The sequence below is a fragment of the Nyctereutes procyonoides genome, unplaced genomic scaffold (assembly GCF_905146905.1).
Source record: "Nyctereutes procyonoides isolate TBG_1078 unplaced genomic scaffold, NYPRO_anot_genome, whole genome shotgun sequence".
NCBI classification, from domain to species: domain Eukaryota; kingdom Metazoa; phylum Chordata; class Mammalia; order Carnivora; family Canidae; genus Nyctereutes; species Nyctereutes procyonoides.
Genome location: NW_026575028.1, coordinates 1853979 through 1876004, shown reverse-complemented (window position 1 = coordinate 1876004; position 22026 = coordinate 1853979). Strand labels below are relative to the sequence as shown.

General features: G+C 46.6%; 1 protein-coding gene and 1 pseudogene across 1 annotated transcript in view; one reads left to right on the top strand and one right to left on the bottom strand.

Moving 5' to 3' along the window:
• The window catches only part of CACNA1C (calcium voltage-gated channel subunit alpha1 C), a 754651-nt gene that overhangs the window by 232536 nt on the left and 500089 nt on the right, over window positions 1–22026 (top strand).
• On the bottom strand, window positions 8465–8804 carry LOC129503386 (60S acidic ribosomal protein P1-like; annotated as a pseudogene).

Sequence of the window (22026 nt, the reverse complement as noted above, 5' to 3'; positions counted from 1 at the left end):
TGCTGTAGCGAGTAACCCCCAACTCTCGGTGGCTTCACAGGATAAAGTTTTATTTCTTATAGCACAGTCCAACTTAGATGGGCAGGACAGGGGACATTCACGGGCCCCGGGTTCTGTGCCTTAGGCCTGGAAATTTTCTTCCAGATTCCCCGAATCTGGCTGGTAGATGAGAGATAAGAGAAGGGAGGGATAGTTGCACCCAAAGCTTTAAGGTTCAGGCCCAGAGGTGGTACTCATCATTTCCTGCATGTTCCATTGGCTTGAATGCAATTCTGAAAAATATGGTCTGCTTCTGCACTCACATGGAGGAGAAACAGGTTTGGTGCAAGGAGCGACTTGTCCCCCCTGGGGAAGTCAGAGCAGCTTCATGAGAGGTGAGTATTGAGTGCGTGTAGTTTGTATGGTGAGGATGTTGAGTGCTGGGTGCTGGGTCAGGAGGGAGCAGGAGCGTGAGATGAGCATTTCTAGGAAAGGAAGGAAGTTGGATATGTCTTCGGACAGAGCTGGAGTTAAGTATCAGCCCTCAACTAGCAATGATGTGGCCCTGAGCCCGGTCCCTGCGTGTCCCAGGTGTCAGCTTCAGCCCTCATCCCGTGCCCTCTCCCAGATTGTGGTCACTCCCTAGGGACTTGTCTCAGTGTCTCCGGGGTCAGCCACAGTCCCTTTCTCTGACTGTGCCCTCCTCTCTGCTTCTGACAGACCCTCACACGGACCTGTTCCCCTTTGATATACAGATACGCACACACACTCCAGTCTCACACAAGGTTTTTATGAGTATATCAGCCTATATTCAGATTTTGGAAAGCTCAAGGGAGTCCACGTCATTGTAATGTGAATATTGAATGTTTGAAATTTCTGTGCTTAAAAAAGCCTTCCAGACATTTTTGCCGACACAGGCCTTAGGGTTTTAATATATTTCTTGCCCTTTCTACTTCTCCCTCTCTCTATTTTTATTATGCGGAGCAGTTCAGCTCCATCTAGTGTATCCTAAACTCTGCTCAGAGCCTTCCGCTGCCTATCCACTGCTGTGCCTTCCCACAGGACGGTCCATTTGATGGGGGTCTGACCTATCCCCTTGGACAAGGGAAAAGGGGTTGTAGAGAGATTCATTTACCCATTGCTTTGAAGGCAGAAGCAGGTGGTGTAAATTTTTGTTTTAAGTAACTTTTTATTTGTTTTGTATACAGTTTCCTTAAGGGTCAAATGGGAATGTTGCCACAAAAATTGCAAGGTTGTTGAGAGAAATAAGATGGTATATGAAAATGTGTAATAGGGTGCATGGCACATAGTAGATTCTCAATTAAAATGTGGCTGACTCCTCTCCCACCTGCCCTCCGACTCACCGGGTATTAGAAGGCACAGAGCTGTGTGGTCAGTGACACTGAGTCTCAAGGGGAGAGCATGCAATGGGAAGAAGTGAGAGATGCAGCTGCAGACGGGGAGTGGGCCCAAATAGCTTCATGCTGTGCTTTTATCCACGGAGATGGGCCTTTATCCTCTGCACTCAGAAGTCAGAACTTAGCACATTAGATATAAATGGGAGGAGAACCCTTTCAAGTAGCTGTCTGTTTCAGCAGAAATCTTTTTACTGAGATTCACAAGGTGGCTCCAGGTAGGTTTAAATTTGTACAGCGCCTGCAGGAGATGCAGACATTGCTCTAGGACTCCTCACCTGCATTGAGGGTGGCCCGCAGCGGTCTCCTCACAGGCTTGCTGAGGCTTTCCAGCCCTGCCTGTAAGGCCCTGTGCAAACTTGTTACCCTGGGGAGCTGGTTTGCATGAGACTCTGAGGGGAGGTGGCTGACGAAGTGGAGGGGTCCTTCCCTGCAGCAGGCCGGGCACCTTTGCTTCTCTTTACAGGAGTAGAGGAAGCAAGCCCCAGCAAGCCGAGCAGTTGACAGTGTTGGGCATGGGCCGAGGGGACCAAAGCCTTTTCTCCTGCCGGGTCCCCAGTGTCCCAGAGCTGCAGGGAGCCCAGGCCCACCAGGCAGAGGGCCTTCTCCCACCATGGCCTTGACAAGTCATTGGGCCATCCAGCCTCTGGCCCAACCCCTCTGGGGATGAAATCCATCTGAGAGATATCTGTCATCCTGAGAAAATTTTTATTAGGGCTGCTTGCCTTTATCGTCTACCTGCTGTGTTTCATTTTGCCGTCTAGAGGGGAAAACCCATTCTCTCTTCCTTAGGACATCTTTGTTGGTATCATAGACAGCAGCCAGGTGCCTCCTGGTCGTCTTCCCCAAGGCTACCCATCGTCTTCACGAGCATCCTCTTCCCCAGTCCTGGCCACCTCACCTGGACTCTGTGTTTGCCTTTGACTCACGATTACCCAGCTCTACCTGGCCCATGAGGAGGAGGCTGTTGCTTCCTGTTAAAGGCAGCTCATTTCCATCAGTATACGCTGAGATTACCTGCTGCCTCCCTTCTCCCTCTCTCCTTCTTGTCCTCCCCTCTCCCTCCTTGTCCTCCCCTCTCCCTCCTTGTCCTCTCCTCTCCCTCCTCCTCCCCCTCTGCTTTCTCCTCCTCCTCCTTCCTCCTTGTCCCCCCTCCCTCCTCCTCCCCCTCCCTCATCCCCTCCTCCTTCCTCCCCCTCCTCCTCCTCCTTGTCCTCCCCTCCCTCCTCCTCCCCCTCCCTCATCCCCTCACCCTTGTCCCCTCATCCTCTTCCTTCTCCTTCCCTCCCTTCTCCTTCCACTCTGCCTCCGCCCCCTCCCTCTTCCTCTCCTCCCTCTCCTCCTTGTCCTCCCCTCCTTTCTCCTTCCACATCACATTGTTTACTTGTGTTGAACTTTTAGGCAACTGGAATACCTCATTTTTCGTATGTGCTAGTAAGCTCTGTTTTTCCCTTTCTGTCCGTGGACAGTTTTCTCTTGGAGACCTCCTGATAAGTGTTTTTCATGGACACACTTTACCCCTTTTTAGGGTTCTTTGCCTGATTCTTTCCCCTCTCCCCTTTCCAGTTCTGTGATGGTCTCATTTTCTGTCCCACTATGAATGCTGTGTTTCAGTGATTGGAAGAGTTTGGGGCCTCATCTATTTGATGAACTGCTTTTGCCCATGAACACTTGTGCTCCCTCTGACTGTCACATTTTCCCACGCAGGAACACCCATTTGCTAAGTCCCGACCCTGCTGTTGAATACGGTGGCAGTTGTCACTGGGTTTCTTGCCCTCAGATTCATCAGGTTCTACCCTGCATCCTACACTGGGATGTCTGAAAATACCATCACTGGAGAAAGTAGGAGTACTTTCCAAACAAAGGTCCTGTGAGGACACTGGGGGACACTTTATTCCTAAGAGCAAACAGTGACTAGGATGTCTTTTTGGCTCTGATGGGATCTGGTAGAAAAATTTCAAGTTACCAAAATAGAGAATATGTCCTAATGTCTGGCAAATGGACCAAATACATTTCCCTTAATGGAAGAAGAGATGTGTGTATTTTTTTGAGTCACTGATAATAATAGTAGGGATGACAGTAATAGTCATTACGTGCCTGGCACTGTGCTCTGTGTTCTCGATACCTTTGTTGTTTAGTCCAGACAGAAACTCATGAGGAGTGGGTATGTGATCTTAATGCCTTGGGGGGTCCTCAAACCCGCCCTGATCACATGGCTGGAGAGCAGAGCCTGGGCGAGACCCTCCTTGTGGAAGCAGGGACTCATAACTAGGAAGTCATGTTCTCCCACAGGACAGTAGGGAGCAGAGTGCTTGGGTTCCTGGCTGTGCCACTGTTGCTGCCACTCTGGGCCTCAATTTCTGCCGTGGTAAAGACGGGATTGGATTAGATGGGCTCAAGAGTGTTACCAGCTACGTATGTCTGTGGTTTGACATCTCTGCTATTTCAGAGCCAGCTTCCTTTGGGAAACATTGTTGTCACAAGAAAAAAAAATTGTCTTCTATCAAAATATTTTCTAGTCTTGGACAAAGTGAATGGTGTTAGTGCCACAGATAGGAAACCATTACTTCAGGAAACGGTAGTAGAGATGAGGGTAAGAGGGAAGGTGGATGGATTAGCATCCTACGCTGAATAGGGACATAGTTCTTAGGGAGCCACAAGATCGTACATCTGATTCTGTACCCTGCAATTAAAGTCTGCTAGGGATAGTGTGTCCAACAGGAAAGAGTCTTCCTCTCGGCCCCAAACTCAGAAATGTGTGTGACAGGTCAAGAATGGTCCCCAAGCACCATTTAGCTCACATCTTCATTTTATGTCAGTGGAGTCCTAGCCCATTGGAGACAGAGACCTCTCAGCCATATGGCCCAAGCTCCCAGAGAGTTTAGATCAGGTGAGCTTCCCAGTCCATGCCCCCTGCTCCCCCAGGTGTACTGTCCCTGGTCATTATGTCTTCAAGAACAGGCTGGTGTAGAGCAGGGCTTTCTTTTGGAATATGGAACTCGTAAGACTCTTTCAGGCACTCTTCCAATAGCTCATCTTTCGGACTGGTTGCATGCAGGGTAGTTGGGACAAGGAGCCCAGAGCCCTCCTGTTGTTTCAGGAAGCCTTTTTTGTCCATCTACCCTGAATACCTGTAACCTGCCAGTTCACTCTACAGTTAACTACCTTCTTAGTAGGAGTGAACGAATCCAGGATTCTTTGCTAATTCTTAGGTGATGAACTGTGATATAATCCAGATTTCCTTGCTTAGATGTAGTGAAAGCCTAAATGAAGTTCCACTGGTAAGATCCATCGAGTTTTTCACTCACAAATAATTTATAGACAGTCACCAATTTTGAACTGCTCTTTTATTCATCGTTAAGTTGGTGTTTTAAATTTAGAAAATTGTAAATGGCATTTCCAGGATGGCCTGCCTAACCCATAACACAGCTGAAACACTCTATATTACCATGAATCATAATGGAAAATAATATTTTTGCAAATGAGGAGTATGGGATTGCCGTTACAGACTCCCTCTGTCTTAAACCACTTTTGGAAGGCTATCAGCAGTTTCAGCGAGAACATAAACACATCTGCACTGAAGTGTAAAACCAGGATGTCCAATTAATCTTTGCTGTGATACGAGAGAAGTGAGGAAGGAGCCAGAGGTTAGCTAGAGATCTCCAGCCTAGTGCAGGAGGGCAGCAAGGAGAGCGGCGCCATTGAAGGTTCCTGACGCTGCGGTATGTGTAGCCCTGTGTTCTCCTGTCAGCACTTTTTCCTGGGTCTTTTAAATACTGTGTGGACAAGGAGGTCCAGAGCTGATAGGAACAAGGTGGGTAACCAGCAGGGACGACTCTAGGGCTTCTGTAGTTCTAAGCAGGACAGAACCTGTTGGCAGCCTGCCTTCTGGTTCAGAATGGATGCCCTGGGCCTGTAAAACATCTTCTGGTCCTTTCTATGTCACCAGTCCCTGCCCAGCGGTACATCCAGAGCTGGCTCTCTACCAGGCACAGGCTGGCCCACAGCACCCCTTCCTCCAGGGGTGCCATCCTGTTCTCAGATGGGGGCTAAAGCTGTCACAAGAAGGAGACTGTAGTAAGGTCCTTCACTACAGCCCAGACTGGGCACACTATGCCCTTAGGAAATTTAAATATCACCACTTTCTTGGCTGCTTTTCTCTACCAACGCATGTACATTGAGATCCCCAACTTAAGAAATTATTTGTTCTTTCCTGGGTGGCTCCCGTTTCCCTCCCTTCCCTCCCCTGCCCTCTCCTTCCCCCTCCTCATCTGTCCTTCTTCCCTGTCCCTCCTCTCTCCCTCCTTCTTCTCCCCCCTCTCCCTCTCTTGCTTCCCTGCATCTCGCATTTACTAAAGCTGCACACTGACCATCGGAAATGCCCAATTAAATCCTGAACACTGTGAAGCTTAAATTCAAATCGTACCCCAGGAATTCTGACACAGACTGTGTTTCCCATTGATTTAAAAAATTAAGACTCAGTGATATAATGTAATTCATTATTATGTAATAAAAACCTATTATGGATTGTGATTTTTCAGTGACTAACTTTATTTTACTTATTAGTGTTCATTTAAATCTTAGTTTATTATATGTTTAATACTACAAGTTCTAGCACCGTTTTTCTTCAATAATCAGCCATTTGGATTTTTTCATCAGTTTTTTTTCATCAGTTTAGACAAGACGTTCCTCTTACCTCTTCCTCGAAAAGCATTCAGATAAGTGAAGCTTTCCCACATTTAAATCAGTGACTGAATAGGACCCAAAGTGGAGGATGATTAATTTTTAAATGAGCAGCACCAAACAGAAATTAATTTTTATTAATTTCAAAACCTGACATTTCGAGTCCCCTTTAATAGAACCAGGGCTTCTGTAAACAACCACCCAGTGAATCGGTTCGGTGCAGAAACGAACCTGTATTTTGAAATGCAACTTTGAGATCATTTCCAAACCTAGCAGCAATTTCATTAGGAATGTTCCCCTAATTTACATCTTCTGGGGTTAGTAAATTCAATTCAAATTTATTTCCTCCTAAATGAATTTTTACTACCGGAAGGCCCTTGTATAGAAATGATCTTCTATCATTATGTGGTTGGCCTGGCCCAGAGGGTGACATGGCATTGAAAGTGGAGTGCTGACCACAGCCTGGAGAGGACTGCGAGTTACCTTTCGAGGCTATGTGGGTGTATGGCTGAGACAGCAGTGAAGGGCACCCTCAGGAAGGAAGGTGCTTGCGTTTGTGCCTTCATCCTTTAGGACAAAACACTCAGATTTGACAGTTCAGCTGAAAGCATCTTTGAAGGCAACATGGGGGGTCAGGACCTGGGGAAACACCTCCCCTCTTCCTACCCACATGGCCCTGGTCCCGCCTCTGCCTCCCCCAAGGAAAGAGGCTTCTCAGGAAGCTGCTGAGATATGCTACTCTCCCCTGAACTAGAGGCCTCCCCTCAGAGGCCTTTGAGACATGTTCCTGAGGCATGAGGAAGACTCACCATTTAAAGATCCTTACAACAATAGATACTGTAGGCCTGGCATGTGCCATGTGCGCGGTGGGGGGGAAGGGGGATGCTTCAGTGTCAGGCAGCATCACTGACTCTCCATTACCAAATTGTGAAGACTTCAGCTTTAAGAAACAGAAATTGAATCAAATTTGTAGAAAAGGTAAATTCCTAGTGTCTTTGATAGAAACTCTTCATTTTATTTTTTTTAACATTTTATTTATTTATTTAATAGAGAGAGAGAGTCAGAGTGTAAAAGCAGGGGGAGGGGCAGAGGAGAAGGAGAAGCAGGTTCTCCACTGAGCAGGGAGCCTGACACAGGGCTCAATCCCAGGACCCCGGGATCGTGACCTGAGATGAGGACAGACACAACCCACTAAGCTACCCAGGCACCTCGGCTCTTCATTTTCTACTGTGCAGTTCTCAGGCTGCACCAGGTGAGGCAGTCAGAGGTGGGAGGTGGGATGTCATACAAGGCATCCTGGCATTAATGGAGGAGGACAGAGAACCTGCCCACGAAGCATTGTTGTCCAAGGCTGCTGTGGCTGGCATTCACTTTGACAAGGCTATCAAGAGGTGACATGCAGAGCAGCATGTTTATTTTATGTGATTCTTAGTTTTCAAGGTGAGGGATGCATTTTGATGTACTCTTAATTGTTCTTAAGCATAGTCTTTTCTCCAAAAGTCTTTTCTAAACTTTCCTTGAAGCAAATATTTTAGCTCTTGTAAGTTAGGTATTGGCTGCACAGTTATTTCTCCTGACACCTGTGGTGAGTCTGTCCCTTTTGACCTTTGACAGGTGGCTCCAGGTTGTTCTATCACTACATCATGCCCATCATCTCCTGAGGGACTTAGGGGCATGGATCCTCCTGATTGTTGGTGCTCTGCCATTTTCAGTGTGGCTGTTGTCAGAGAGCTCCCCTGAGATCATGACGTGGCCATAGCCATTGCAGACATCCTAGGCAGAAGCAGCAGTGTCTGGGGAACTGGACACATCTCTTCAGTCCCTTAAGTGTCTCTTGAGTGTTTCTTAAGAGTGAGGAAGCTTTTCCCAGATGAATCCAGTAGACTCCGCCATGTCTCACTGGCCAGGAGTTGGTCAGATGTCCCTTTTGCAAGGAGAGTGGGATCATATTGACCAGTTTGGATGAATTAGGTCCTCCCTCCATCACTGGGAGAGAGGGGTCACAACCAAACAGAATCTGGACCTTAAGAGCCAGGGACAAGGAACGATGGCTTTTGGGTAGCCAGTGATGCCAATTTCCTCATCAGTTTTCCTGACAAGGACTCAGAGAGCACTGACCACCTATTTATTTAAAAGTTCAGCCTTTTTTTTTTTTTGGAAAAAAAAAAGATTGATTGATTGATTGATTTTAGAGTGAGAGAGCACAAGCAGGGAGCAGGGTGGAGGGACAAGCAGACTCCCTGCTAAGTGCAGAGCCCTCCACGGGGCTCAATCTCATGACCCTGAACTCATGACCTTAGCAGAAATCAGGAGTTGGCTGCTGAACAGACTGAGCCACCAAGGTAGCCCAAGAGTTCAACTTTTTATTGACATGTTACAGAAGACATTTAGTCAAAAAGACCAAAACCCATGTCATCATCAGCCTCTTCAGATTCTTCTTCTTTTGGTTCCGCCTCCTTCTCCTCAGGTGGGGAAGCCATGGTGGAGGGAGCGGGAACTCCTGCGGGTCCAGCATCAGCTGCTGGGGTGGATCCAGGAGTCCCTATCTTGCACGTGAGGCTCTTGATGTTGACATCGGCCGAGGCCTTTGCAAGCCTGGCTGCAGAGGTTCAACGCCTCCACTCTTGGCATTAATAGGGCCTTGGTTTTATCCTCCATGACCGTCACCTCATCATCATGCAGGATGAGGGCTGAGTCAATGGAGGCCAGCTCTGAGAAGGAGGCCATGGTTTGAGCATGCTGCCGGTCTGCGGGTGAACTGAAGGCCTCACCCCAGCGCAGCCTTTGCTCCCTCAGAAGGACAGAGCACCTGAGGAAAGGCAATACTATTTACATTTTTAAAAACTTTTGTCGTGTGCAAAACTATTTGTTTTTTTTTCTTTTTAACTTATTTTAGAGAAATGATTTATGGCTGACCTTGGGCCTCCACTTCTTGTCTGAGCTGGACAACGTGGAGTCACTGTTTTCAATCACTGGCTTGACTGACAGGGTTTTAGAGTTGGAAGGCCTTTAAGAACATGCAACTCAGTCTTTCCATTTCACAAACAGGGAAACTGAGGCTCATGCAGTGAGGGCCTTGCCTGGTGTCTCATAGCTGGTTCAGCTGAGCGTGCCTGTGATGCCTCACGTCTCCTTTTGTGTCTTTTTTCTACTTTCATGATGCTCGGTCCTCATTGCTTCCAGACAATCAATGCTGTTGTATATTTCAGGCTCTTCTCCCTGTTAAAACTTGCACAAGGACTGAAGAACTAGATCGCAGTCATTTATAGCCTGCATGAATATTAGATATTTCATATTTTAAGTCTTCTCTTGAATCATTTAAAGACATTTCAAGCATTTATTAATAGGCATGAGAATTATTTTGGGGGTAGGAGACCATCAGTTCTCTTCTGGGCACTCAGAATCCAGTGGTGCTTTGTCTGCCCTCTTCCTCCTGGAAGGCACAACCATCTCAACAGCCATAACAGAGAAGACAGAAACGGACCTTGTTTCACATGGGGGAAAGCATCCTGCTGGACACCATCCTTAGACCCTTCGTTTAATCTAAAAATGTTCTGTGAGTAAAGTTCAAGCTCTATTGTCTTCTCTGTAAGCAGAGGGTGAGGTGAGGCTCATGGATAAAGGGCCACGGGCCCTGAGAATGTTCCAAGCCCCACAGTTGAAGACATGTGTTGACAAAATGCCCCATGTCTTGCAATCCAAGGTAGACTTCTCTTCTCCATAAAGAGATGCTTTCTATCTGGAAATCAAAGTGCCTGAGCATAGAAGCCTAGGAAGCCTGTTTGTACTACACAAGATTTTTTTCCCCCTATGGAGATAAAATCATCATGGGGATCCCATGAAAGAAGTATTTAGCATCTTTCCTCCAGATAACCCTGGAGTATCTACCCTGGAGTTTTTAGAAAGTGACTTGATTTCTACACTGAGTGTTGTTTAGAGTGAAACATATGCAGTCTTTCCCTTAAAGGGACACGCCTCTAAACTCTTCAGGCCATCAGACCGTAAGGTCAGAGAAGCAACATGCCAGTACTGAGAAGGTAGCATAGGCTACCTGTCTCTGAGCTGTCCCCCCTGCCCCCACCCCCGTGGCCACTGAGCGCTGTCGTTACTGCCTGGGCTTCTTCCCCTTACATTAGCTATTGTTCAGTGTGAGGGGCGTTTTGGCTGAGACCAGTCTTTGTTAGGGGCAGTCTCACCCATTGCAGGGTGTTTAGAACCCTTGATGTTCACCCCCACTTAAGCCCCCCCCCCCAGGCCTGGTGATAACCAAAGTACCCCCCTCACCTCTGACCGCCTCCCTGGGGACACACTGCTCCTGGCTGAGAAGGTCCATTCAACACAGAATCAAGTAGGAAGTTAGAGTTCTGGGACTGAGCTTAGTCACGGAAGCCTGTCCCTTCTTCTGTTTTTAGGGCAGTTTTCTGAATCTAGAAAAGGAGGACACTTCTTTTTGTTCACCTGACTGCTGACACGTTATAGCTTCATTCAGCAAACAAACGAAATAAGCATTGATTATCATTCCCCCCAGTTCTCTTCTCCCTACACACCCGTGGGCCTTTCACTAATGTGTTCTGGATACATTTTCACACCAGAGAGATTGCTAAACAGAGCCTAAGGGGGTAGCGCGGGGTGCTGTGGCTGGAAGACCTTCACAGCAGGTCTGCTTCTTACCAAATCTCAGGGCTCAGAGCCCTAGGGTCTGTTCTTCAGAGCCTAGGCGGGCGTGTGACGTCTGCATAACCACCACTTCAAAGGGGGATGTGGGGGTTAGGGAGGCTTGGCAGTTTCTTGGACATCAAGCAGTGCTTGCAAAACAAATTTGATGAGTTATGAATGAATCAGAACTAGACAAGTTACATTTCTCTCAGAATGCATATTTAAAAATTTTTACACACACACCAGAGAACATTTGTCCCTTCCCAGAAGGATAGGGGGTCTTGGCCACAAGACAGCAGGGTGTGTGGAGCCAGGGTGGTTTTCCACAACCTGTCTGCATCCTCATCTCTTGCCTTCCTTTGGCTACCACCCTTCCTGGAAGGTCACCCATTTGGGCCCCTATCAAGGGCTGGGTGAAACCAGGTGACGAGCTTCTGCACACCCAACTGGGAAACCTGTGTGTGTGGAAGTTCAGGGTCCCCCTCACCCCACCTCCACCTGGAGAGGCTGGGTTCTCACATCATCAGCTTGGAGATAGGCAGGTGGAGGCGGGGGTTTGGGAGGTGGCGGGTCGTGGTGGTTACAGGGAGGAGGCCGACAACCCAGAGGCACTCACTCTTAATTTGTCTTTCTCTTTCGTATCCTTCTATTCAGGTCTCATTAAATGTCACTTCATCTGACAAGTCTTCCCGAAGCTCCTATTCTAAATCTTCTTTCCTGTTAGAACCTTTTATATTGCCCTATCTTGCCCTTTTCTCTTGCTCTAGTCTCTTATAGAACTTAAAATAATCTGTAATTATGTATTTATTTGTATGATTGTCTGTCACCCCAGTAGCTGGGTGAGGTTGAGGACCTTATCTTCTCTCCATTGTCATACCCCCAATATTTAGCCCAATGCTGGCAGGTCAGAAATAGTTGTCGGATGAATAAATAGTGACGGGCTCCTCCTCTTGGGTTGATGATTTTGAATAAGGAGGTAGGCAGAGGGTTTGGTGTACATGGTCTGTGTTGGGGATTAACCTTGACTTGGAGGTGCTCAGAGAGGCAGAAGGGTGAGTGGGACAAACTGGGACCACTCCGTGTAAATCAAGTAGTCCACTTGAGATCTAGTGCTTCCATAGGAGCTTCCTGCAATGTAGAATCCAGGCCTTGGGATGAGATCCAGAAGGAAGAAGGCCAGTTGACTACATTCCTACTTATACAATGTAGATGAGTGATTTCAGAAGCACAGGGTAGCATTTTCAAAGATAAAATGAGATGCTGGGGGATTGGGAGAGAGAATGGCAGCACCTGGGGGTTAACTGTGCTTCTGACCTGAGAGGAGGCCCTACGAATGGTGCAAGAGGCTCAGGATTTGCAGTTACGCCCACGTACAATACTAGATTTCACCACCGACTAGCTGTGTGGCTCTTAGTCAAGTTGTCTATCCAGTCTGTGAAATGGGACTGGTGATAGCTTGCTCTCTGGGGTATCACGAATATTAAATGAGCTGACCTGTGTGCCTACCTCATACTCAGTGTCCAGTGAGTGTTGGTTCTTAGTTTTCTCTTTTGAATAGCCACCATGGCCAATGTAGGATTTCTCTTGCTCTCCAACCCAGTCTCATCTCATTTCTGTAGTCAATGATCAGATATACTAACTCCCTGTCCTTCAGTACCTATTGGAGATACGTCACGTACCCATCATTATGCTAAATGTGGTAAAGGTTCAGAAGAAATACAGGTTTCTCCTGCAGAATGTTTCCCCTGTTAACATATTCCTGGGAGAATATATCCTCATTTCTAATACCATTGCTTCATATTTTATGCACAACTCTGAATGTTTTTCAGTTGATATTTATATAGGAAAGGTTTATATTTCTATCCCTCAAACTCAATATAACTTTTGAAAGAAGATTTTATTTATTTATTTGAGACAGAGAGATGGAGGGAGAGAAAGATCACAAGTTGGGGGAGGGGCAGAGAAAGAGGGAGAAGAATCCTTGCTGAGCAGGGGGCCCGGTGTGAGGCTCTATCCTAGGACTCTGAGATCTTGACTTGAGCTGAAGGCAAACGCTTAACTGACTGAGCCACCCAGGCGCTCCAACAGTATAACATTTTAAAGCCTCAAGTTATTGTTCAAATACAGTTGGTAGTACACGGTAAATATTTGTAGGTGTTTTTTTTTTTTTGTAGGTGTTTTGTAGAGCCCACTGAGTGTCTACAAAGGAGATGTGCTTTGTGGCTGTTTTGGGGGCTAAGAGAGGCATGTGACTACATCAAAGGAACATGCATCCCTTCCCCAGGGGAGGAGTCTTGGCCATATGTGTTGGAGGATTTGCAAAGCCAGTTTAATAGTGAGGTGGACCAGATTGCTTTTCCAACCCCCAACACACTCTTCCTTTCCCTTTTTCTGACTGCCAACCTTCTCAGAAGGAGGTCATCTATTTGGGCCCTTTTAAAGCTCTGGGAGAAACCAGGTGAACAGGCTTCTGCACATTCAACTGAGAGGTCAGGAAGTGCTATTTTAAATACTTTACATCCTAATGTGATCGTTTATATGATAGTTATGTGCTGTTCTTTGCTTACATTTTAGGAAATACATTATAATATATTTTGGTTTGGGGTTGATGTAATGCAATACATTGTAATTTTTCCTATTTAAAATAATGGGAAATAAGTTACCATTTTCCACAGAACATCTGACTTTCAGAAATGGATTACCAAAATGTACCTTTTCCCACGTGTTCCTTGTCTTCAAAGAATCTATAATCTAGTTGAGGTGATAAGACAAACAACAAGAATTGAACTTTCTCGTAAGGAACATTACATAAGGTGGTGTACAGTTAAATTAGGTGTTGGAGTGTATAGCATGGTCTGTTAATTCATTAGGGATTAAAGAACACAGAATCACTTAGGGGGAGATTCCGGAGAAGTTTTCATGGAGGGGACTAGACCTGCAGGGCTTGATTAGGATGGGAATAAACTTATAGGCCATGGCTGTTGGAATGTCAGACCTTAGAAGTCTTTTCCAATGAACAATCCTTAAGTGTCTGTAATGCACCAGGTACTGTGTTAAATATAAAGTGGTAAGCCAAGACACATAAAACATTGTATGATGCCAGCCTCATATCTCTACATCTGAGAGGAATGAGAAGACATGCACATTGAAAACACACACACACACGACATAATTCAAATAAACAGCTAGATAGAGCACTGTTCACAAGAGGGGAGATGACGCGTGCTGGATAGGTCACCATGGGTTTGGCTAGGAGAGCTATGTCAGCTGAGATAGTCTTAAGGCAAGACCACGACTAGGACTGCACATGTTATTAATAGCTGGTCCGGCAGCACTCATCAGAATGGATACCCCTGGCCAGGAGAGCTGCTGCAGGGTTCTGGAGTCTTCTGCCCTGCCTGGCATAAACCCTCTGTTTAGTGGATTCAAGGGAAGATCCAGGAGGCCTGAGGAAGGGGGCCTAGGTGGTGCAGGGCATTTGGAAACTCAGGGAAATGGCTATTTACCAACTAATATGGAGGTGTCTTAGTATGTCATGATCAGTTTGTACTTATCATACCTAGTAGCAGAAGATCAGCCCAAACTGGAACCCCCGGGATGAGTAAGCCAAAGAAGTCAGCTTATCTTAAACCTCTCCTCACCCCGCCCCAGAAAAAAAAAAATGTTTCCCACCATAATAAATACCTTGGTTTTGGGTTTCTTTTTGTTGTTGGTTGGTTTTTTGGGGGTTCCCTCTCGTTTGACCTGAGGTCTAACTTAGGGCCTGAGTACTCCCCGCTCCCCTCCCCCCACCATAGAAATAATGGAGAAACGTGAACCTTATTCCAACTATTCTGAGCATTTGAGTTACTCTCATCCAAGTGCCACCACCACCTGGGCCCCTGCCTCGGAGTCCTGGCCTTCCCCTACAGCCAGTAAATAGAAGATGTACACCGAGCAGGGCAAAGGGCTCCAGAGCCCTAGGCCAGCTCTATTGGCTGGCAATATCCATTCTGACAGGTGGGTGATTTTTAAATATTACTCCCTGGTCCTAATGGCTTCCAGGAAGAAGTAACCAATCATACTATACCCCACTGAAGTCTTGGTTGGGGTGAGGTATATTATTGTTAGAATTGTTTTCATGAAAACAGTAATCAAATACCTTTAAAAATTTTGTCAGTATCCATTCTATATTCCAGTATGTTTCAAAAAAAAAAAACCCAAATACCAATAATCCTTATGAACAAACATACAGTTGGAAGTGGTCTGTTAATGGTTGTAATAATAAGAAATTCACTGGGAGGAGTCATCATGTGCCCGAAATTTGATGGCTCTGGGAAGACAAATGGTGTTCCATCTGTGTGCGTACTTGTATGAGAGAGAGAGAGAGAGAGAGAGAGAGGCAGAAAGAAGGGTGTCTGTGTCACTCTGTATTTTGGGCATTGTTTTATAAGATTCTTAACTGGCTTGTGCCACCATACACACAGTGTTCTATTAGCAGTTGTTTGGCCAAGAATAAAGAATTGCTAATTATATTTTAGAAATACAGTTTAAGGAGCTGACGTTTAAAATAACTGCGTTGAGCTTCAGAAAACTCATCTCTGGAAACCATCCATGAAAGGATATTTGTACTTTCCAAGGGGGTCTGGTGGGGCAAAAAGCAAGTCCGATTTTTCTATATTTCTGTCAGTGGCCTCCTGAAGGGTTACTCCTACATTTCTTTAAAAACACTAATTTCCTTGCTTTCTCAAGAGCCAAGACCCATGCAGTCCTCCAACCACATTCTCACCTCAAATCAGAAGGCTTAAAATCCAGTTATTTTAAGTGATGCATACTCTTAAAAATATGTGTCTGGTTATGTTGTGTATAAGCAGCTCATATCAGAGATGCAGCAAGTCAAGCTATATAAAATTTAGTAACACATGCCAGAGAGGAGACAGAGAGAGAAGAGAGTGGGGAGAGAGAGAGAGAGACTGATACCCTTATCCTTTCCTCCAGGAGAGGCTTGCATTTTACTTCTAACTTGTTTCTAAAAATGGCAAATGCAAAGTAAGAAAACAAGTTTATCTGTTGCAGGAAGGAAGGAAGGGCAGGGAGAGGAATCTGATCTTCAGCTTGGCGTGATTTTATTTTTATCAGACTGTTTTTGCAACAGAACATCTGGGAGGAGTGGCTAGTGCAGAGTCGACGTCTACCTATGTTTCAGCAGCTTCATTAGGGTCATCATTAGAGATTCACTTCACCGGGGCCATGGTGGAAAATATGAACTCTTTAGGGCAGGAAGAAGAAAGAATGTCCCAAGTGAAGTGATGGCAATATTGCTAATAACAGCATTCGGATTTATGCTGTCTTTCTTTGAGGGTGTTCAGGTAGCTTGCCTTGCTTCCCTTCCCTATGAGGAAGCCTAGGATTGGTGGGGGTGCCTTGAATCTGAAGTCTGGGGAAATGATGTAGAGTGAGGTGATTCAGGGTTGGGAATGGATCCAAACCCAGTTCTCACAGGGCTGGTGATGACATTTGGTACTGGGGCATATGATCTCAAAGACAGTAATGGGCAAACACGATCAACCTTAGACTGGTGGGATCTTGGAGAACTGAGCCCAAGGTTCTCCTTTTGGAAGCATCCCAGTAATCTGAGTGTCTTAGGGGAAAAGCATTAGGCTAGCTTTTTCATTTGCCGATTCAGTCATTCAACATCTATTTGTCACCTCCATCTGTTGAGTAACCCCTTCCCATTGGAATCTGCAGCTGTCACTGGGTATTTTGTGCCATAGAGAAGGAAGAGTATGGATGGGTAATGAGGACAAGCTGGGATCTTATGTAGCAACATCGTTGCATAGTGATGGTGAGAGCCATCTTTCGTGTACCTTTTAGTAGAAGGGATCATAAAGTTTTCAAAAGAGCTCTACTGTAGAAACCACGCTTGTAGAAAACATGCTCCAGTAGCATTTTCAGATTGGTCTGGGCTGCGCCTGGTTATGAGAACATCAGGCCCTGTGAATACATGGTCCCTCTAGTAGAGGTCTGGGGTGTCTGAGACTTTGGAAGAGAAGGAACATGTCCATGAACTTTAACCTCTCTAGAGGCAATGCTGAAAGCAGGCTTGATGGCTACTGTTGCTGTAGGTTTGTAAGAATATGAACCTCTCTGGAGTCTTGTTGAGATACAGCCATCATGTGCATCACTATTACTTATTTGGTAGGACCTCACCTGCTGATTCTCATTCTCTCAAGAGCATAAATTAATTCATACAGGTTTGGCCTTGCTTGGAGGTTGGGATGGGGAGTGGGATGATCAATGGGGCTTGCTCTCAAATCCCCAGTTGTTCTGCTCCTTCCTTTACTTGTCATTCTATCTGCTACTTTTTTATTATTTGCACAAGCTTTGGGGGGACCAGAGGCAGGAACTGGCATTTGGATGAATGACTGGATAATCCAGAACAGTTGAAGAACCAAGAAATAATGTTTATGTTCCGTTCTGGGTTATATATTTTTATGGTGTGATGGTGAGAGAGATAATGACTCTAGTTTCTTAAGTGCGTACTTCTTGCACTAATATTAAAATTAGCTACTGTTTGCCTTTTTTGAGTGCACATCAGCCATGGTAGAGGGAGATAACTCAAGGGCGAGTCTGGTAGAAGGAGAGAAACCATGAATTTAGTCATTGCTGCTGGCTTCACTCAAAGTAGAGATTCAAATTAGCACACACTATATTAAAGAAATTATACTTTAAAGACATTAGGCAGGTCTACATTTGAGGAAATCTTATTATAATTACTAGTAAAGGAAATCATTGCTAACAAAATTCTGGATTTTAATTTCTCTGATCTGCTTAGAGCACAATATACCTGTATATGTGTTGAACCATTTTTTTGAGACTAGAGACCTGGATAGAAAGTAGGATTTAGTTCTTAGAAGGCAGAGCTTAGAATTTTAGAAAGAGAGGTGTTTTATACAGGTCAGGTATTATTACTGTTGATATCTTTGCCATTTACGCCGAATGCTGTCTGCCGTGTTTGAGGCGGTGCTCCTTGTTTGTTGTGTGCTGACTGTGTGTCTGGGATGACAGCAGACACTCAGGTTATGAGGGCAAATAGCCAGATGTGATTTCTGTCTTTGTGGCTCTTGGGGAGAGATGAACAAAGGAAACATGTAACCGTTAGACACGTGCATTTTCTCCTCTGCTATCAGAACCAGACTGGAAGACCCTGAAAATAATTCCACCGCCTGGGCGTCCCTGGGAGATGTTTACAAATTGCTCCATGAATTTTATCATTACACTCTCTTACCTTTCGGCGTTAGTATCACGATGGCCCTTGTTGTGGTCTCACAGGTATCAGGGCAACCACGAACCACACTCCGGCTTCCCGGCCCAGGCCCCTGACTTCCACAGACACCTCGGGGGCTGAGGCTGACTCAAGTGTTTTACAAGAGAAAAAATGATCGGTTAGGCCAGGGCACCTGCCACTTCCCACTCTTTCTGAGCCCAGGAGTCTGGCCGGGTGAGGACGCGGCCACTGGGGGTGGGCCCAGCTTCGGTCTGGAGGCCAGGCTGACCTGGCAAGGAGGGGAGCGTGCATCCTGGCTTTTGCGCTTTCTCGGTGCTGCCTGTCAGCTGGGCCTTCTGGTGTGAGCCCTCACCTGTCTGCAGGTGGCCCTGCCCGAGAGGGGCACCCTGCCTTGTGGGGCTCGTGGGACTGGCGGGGCTGGGAGCCGCCATGGGGGCCGGTTGGGGAGAGGGCAGGGCTGAGGCGGAGGCGAGATTATTGCCTGTTACACATGGACATCTAGCCGGGGGAAGAAACATAACGGCTTTATTTTTAGGCTTTGCTAATTCTCACTCTCCTCCTAGTTCTCTGCTACCTGGCAACAGCTCATTGTCATGGCAACGCCAATGTTAATGAGTGAAGCTCCCCGCGTGTCTGTTTTACCCGGTGCTCGCTCCCTCCTCCCTCCGTGACAGCCACTCCGCGAGGCGCTATCTTTGTGGCCGTCAGAGGCCAGAGGCGGCCGCCAAACTCCCCTCCTGCCCGGGACCTCGGGGACAGGGGGCCCTGTCCGTGAGGGAGGAAGGGAGGCAGCTGACAAGGGATTTATGGCGCTGCTTACACATTCCTAACGTACTCTCTGTTTACAGATGGGCCTGCTGGCTCTGTGCGGCCCCTCCTTTCATTGGGCCACCCCTTCTTTACATTTTTCAGTGGCAGCCACAGGCTTTTGAACAGTAACCAGTTTTCTCCTGTTGCGGGTACCTCGGGATCTGTGCAGGTTTGTCTGGCACCTTCTCTGCGGTTGGTCAAGAAGGCCCTGGATGCTGGGTCCTGAAGAGGGGGGAGGTTGTTGCCAGTGTCGAGGGGACCAGAGGCCTCCAATCGGCCAGGGACTGCCTGCACCCCTGGCCCTCAGGCTGAGAAGCAGTGACTCCACTGTGCTCTCTTGTCTTGGCTTGCCTGACATCAGCTGATAGAGGTCGCTGTCTAGGACCTCAGGGTCATATGGGAGAAAGCCTGGCAGAGTGGGCAGCTGCTCTGTGCCTCAGTGTTTCCATTTCTGGGTGGGCCTCCTTGGCAACCTGCTGAGCAGTAGTGTGTGTGACAGGTTCTGGGGCTCCCCTCGCCAGTTTTGTCATGTGGGGGGCTTCCTGAACCTCTCTTGCCTCAATTCCTCTCATATAAATTAAGGATCATAGTCAGATAAATATGTGTCAGGGGTCTTAACGCAGCGTCTGGCGTAAAATAACAATAAACATTAGTTGTGACTCTGGCTGTTATTTAATCTACACCCTAAGCTTGTGAAATAAGTATTGTTCATATTCTCAAATTGCAAAGAAGGAAACTGAGACATGGGGAGGCCAGACTGCCTCGGGGTCGCAGGAAGTGAGGACTTCAATTGGGAGCCTTGGCCCAGGGAGCTGGGTGGTGCTTATCCTGCAGGCCCCTCAGGGTCATGGTCCTCACAGATGCGGGGAACTGCCCCCTTCACTTGCTGGTGGCTTTGGGGCCCTCGTGGTTGTGCACGAGCATTTGCACTCCTTGGATAAAAGGTGCTATGGGAACCAGAGACTTAGAATCATTATGAAGTGTTGTTTCCAGGGAGGTGGCTCTTGGCTGTGATGGCTCATCTTGAAGTTGGCACTGCAAGGCTCTGTAAAGAGCGATGGAGGCAGGACTCCCTGCAACCACCTGTTTGTGGCCCCAGACTGTTCTCTGGACATAGAGACCTCGACGACTACCTCTCCATTGGGCCACGGAATATGGCACTGCTTATTTACTCCTGCTAGCTCGCCCAAAGTTTTCAGCTCCTTGGAATAGCTTTATTTCTTTTTTTTCTCAGAGTTCTTCTAAGTAAATTATTCTATGTATTTTTTATATTTTTGGTTTCAAAAAGGAAAAGAAAATTTAACTATTATTATAGAAACCTAACAGAAACAGAAGAGGAAAGCAATCTACCCATAGATGAAAGTAATAGTAGGCAATAAATAAGAATGAGGCAAAGTTACGTCAAACTGGGTACTTCTAACGCTCAAGCTCATCAGCTGGGGAAGCCCCATGGAAACAGCCAGGCTGGAGTCCAGATTGAGGGGTCTGGGCAGAGTGTGTGCCCCTCAGGTCAGACTTCCAACTGACCATCCCCACAAGGGCCACATTTATAAGGCAAATGACAGTGTTTGAAATTAACCATTTGTTTGCCTAGGGGCAGTTTATAGTGAGCTGCATTTCCAAGTTAATCATGTTTCTATATTCTCTTTCTTTTTTTAGTATTTATTTTTCCCTCTTTCTCTTCTTTTCTTTTTTTAAATTCAGTTTGCCAACATATAACACCAGTGCTCATCTCATCACGTGCCTTCTATGTATTTTTTAAAAGGTAGCAGAATCATATAGTACAAGATAAAAAATCCACAAAAGGGTATACTGTGAAAAGTTTCTCTTGTCCTTGCTCCTCACCTCCAGGGCCTGTCCCTGCAAGGGGACCTCCACATCAGAGAACATACAGATGTATACTGACTTCTTCACCCCTGACAGGAGCACTTACACATTCTGCCCTGTATTGCTTTCCCCCCCACTTATCTGTACCTGGGAAATTGCTCCATATCAGTACACAATCAATAAGTGACCTCAGTCAGTTTCAACAGACAACTCAAAAGTTTTATTGGGTTTTTATTCTAGGTAAATATATTTGTGAATAATTGTTACAGAAGCTTAAGAAAGTTAATAGTTTTCTATTGTTGAGCATCACCAGGATAACAATACCAGGATTCTTTTGACTCCTTTAGTTATTTTTTTCTCAGTTATAAAGCTGAAATCCAAAGTTACAGAGCTAAAAATGAACCTAGGCCCATCCATATGTGTCCACATCCTTATGCCCTTTTGGTTACACTGTGCTCCTTCTCTTATGTAAATATGCTCAAAAATGGATCTCAACCACAGGCCAGGGCTTCAGGAGTTAGCTCTCTCCCAGTGACCAATACACTTTAATTGAGTGATGGCACCACTAAATAGTCTTCCTGCCCGGCTCACTTTCCCTACTCCTGCAGGCCTGGCTTAATCCATGGGCAGACACTTCTGGTTAGCAAATATAATTTATTGATGAGTGAGGTTCATTTGAACACCATTTCTGCTATTCTCTGCTTCTGTTTCTTTGCCCATAAAACGTGCAGAACCATCTCACCTCCACCTAAAGGAGGTACTGAGGAAGTGATACAAATAATGTTCGGTGTCCCCCCTCCTGTCCCTTCCTGATGTTGCAGAGGAGTGTGTCCTCTGGGTCTGGAGCTGAGCACCTTCTGAGTGGGAAGTCAGGAGGAAGGAGGCATGAAAACATGGAGGCAGTTTAGGAGTTCATCAGTGCTAATGCTCAGTAGGTGCCCCACCACCACGATTTGCTGCACAAGATAGACATATTCGTACTCTGGGCTCCCTGGTCCGAGATATGTCAGAGACAAGCCGTGTACGTTCCCCAGCTTCTGCTTCAATCTGCTATTTGTAGGTGTTCTGGGGCTTTATTCAGAGCCTTGGTCTTTGTGTTCCTTACCCCTCAACACTTCCTTTCTGTTCCCGTGCATGAGCTTGCACACTTCTTAGGATGGATTCTGGTTATCTCTTGTGAGACCAAGTACTCCGCTAACCTTACTGCTCATGACGTTGGGGGGCCAGCATGCCTGAGAGGGCAGAGGAGAGTTTAGAGGTGGGCTGGCTCCTCCTGGCCACACCCAGGAGGGCCCTGTCCCCTGGGGCACAGTGCCTTCTCCCTTCCTGTGAGGCCTGGCTGCGGCATCTCCATCCCCCTAATCCCCGTGCTCTGTGGCCTCTCTGCAG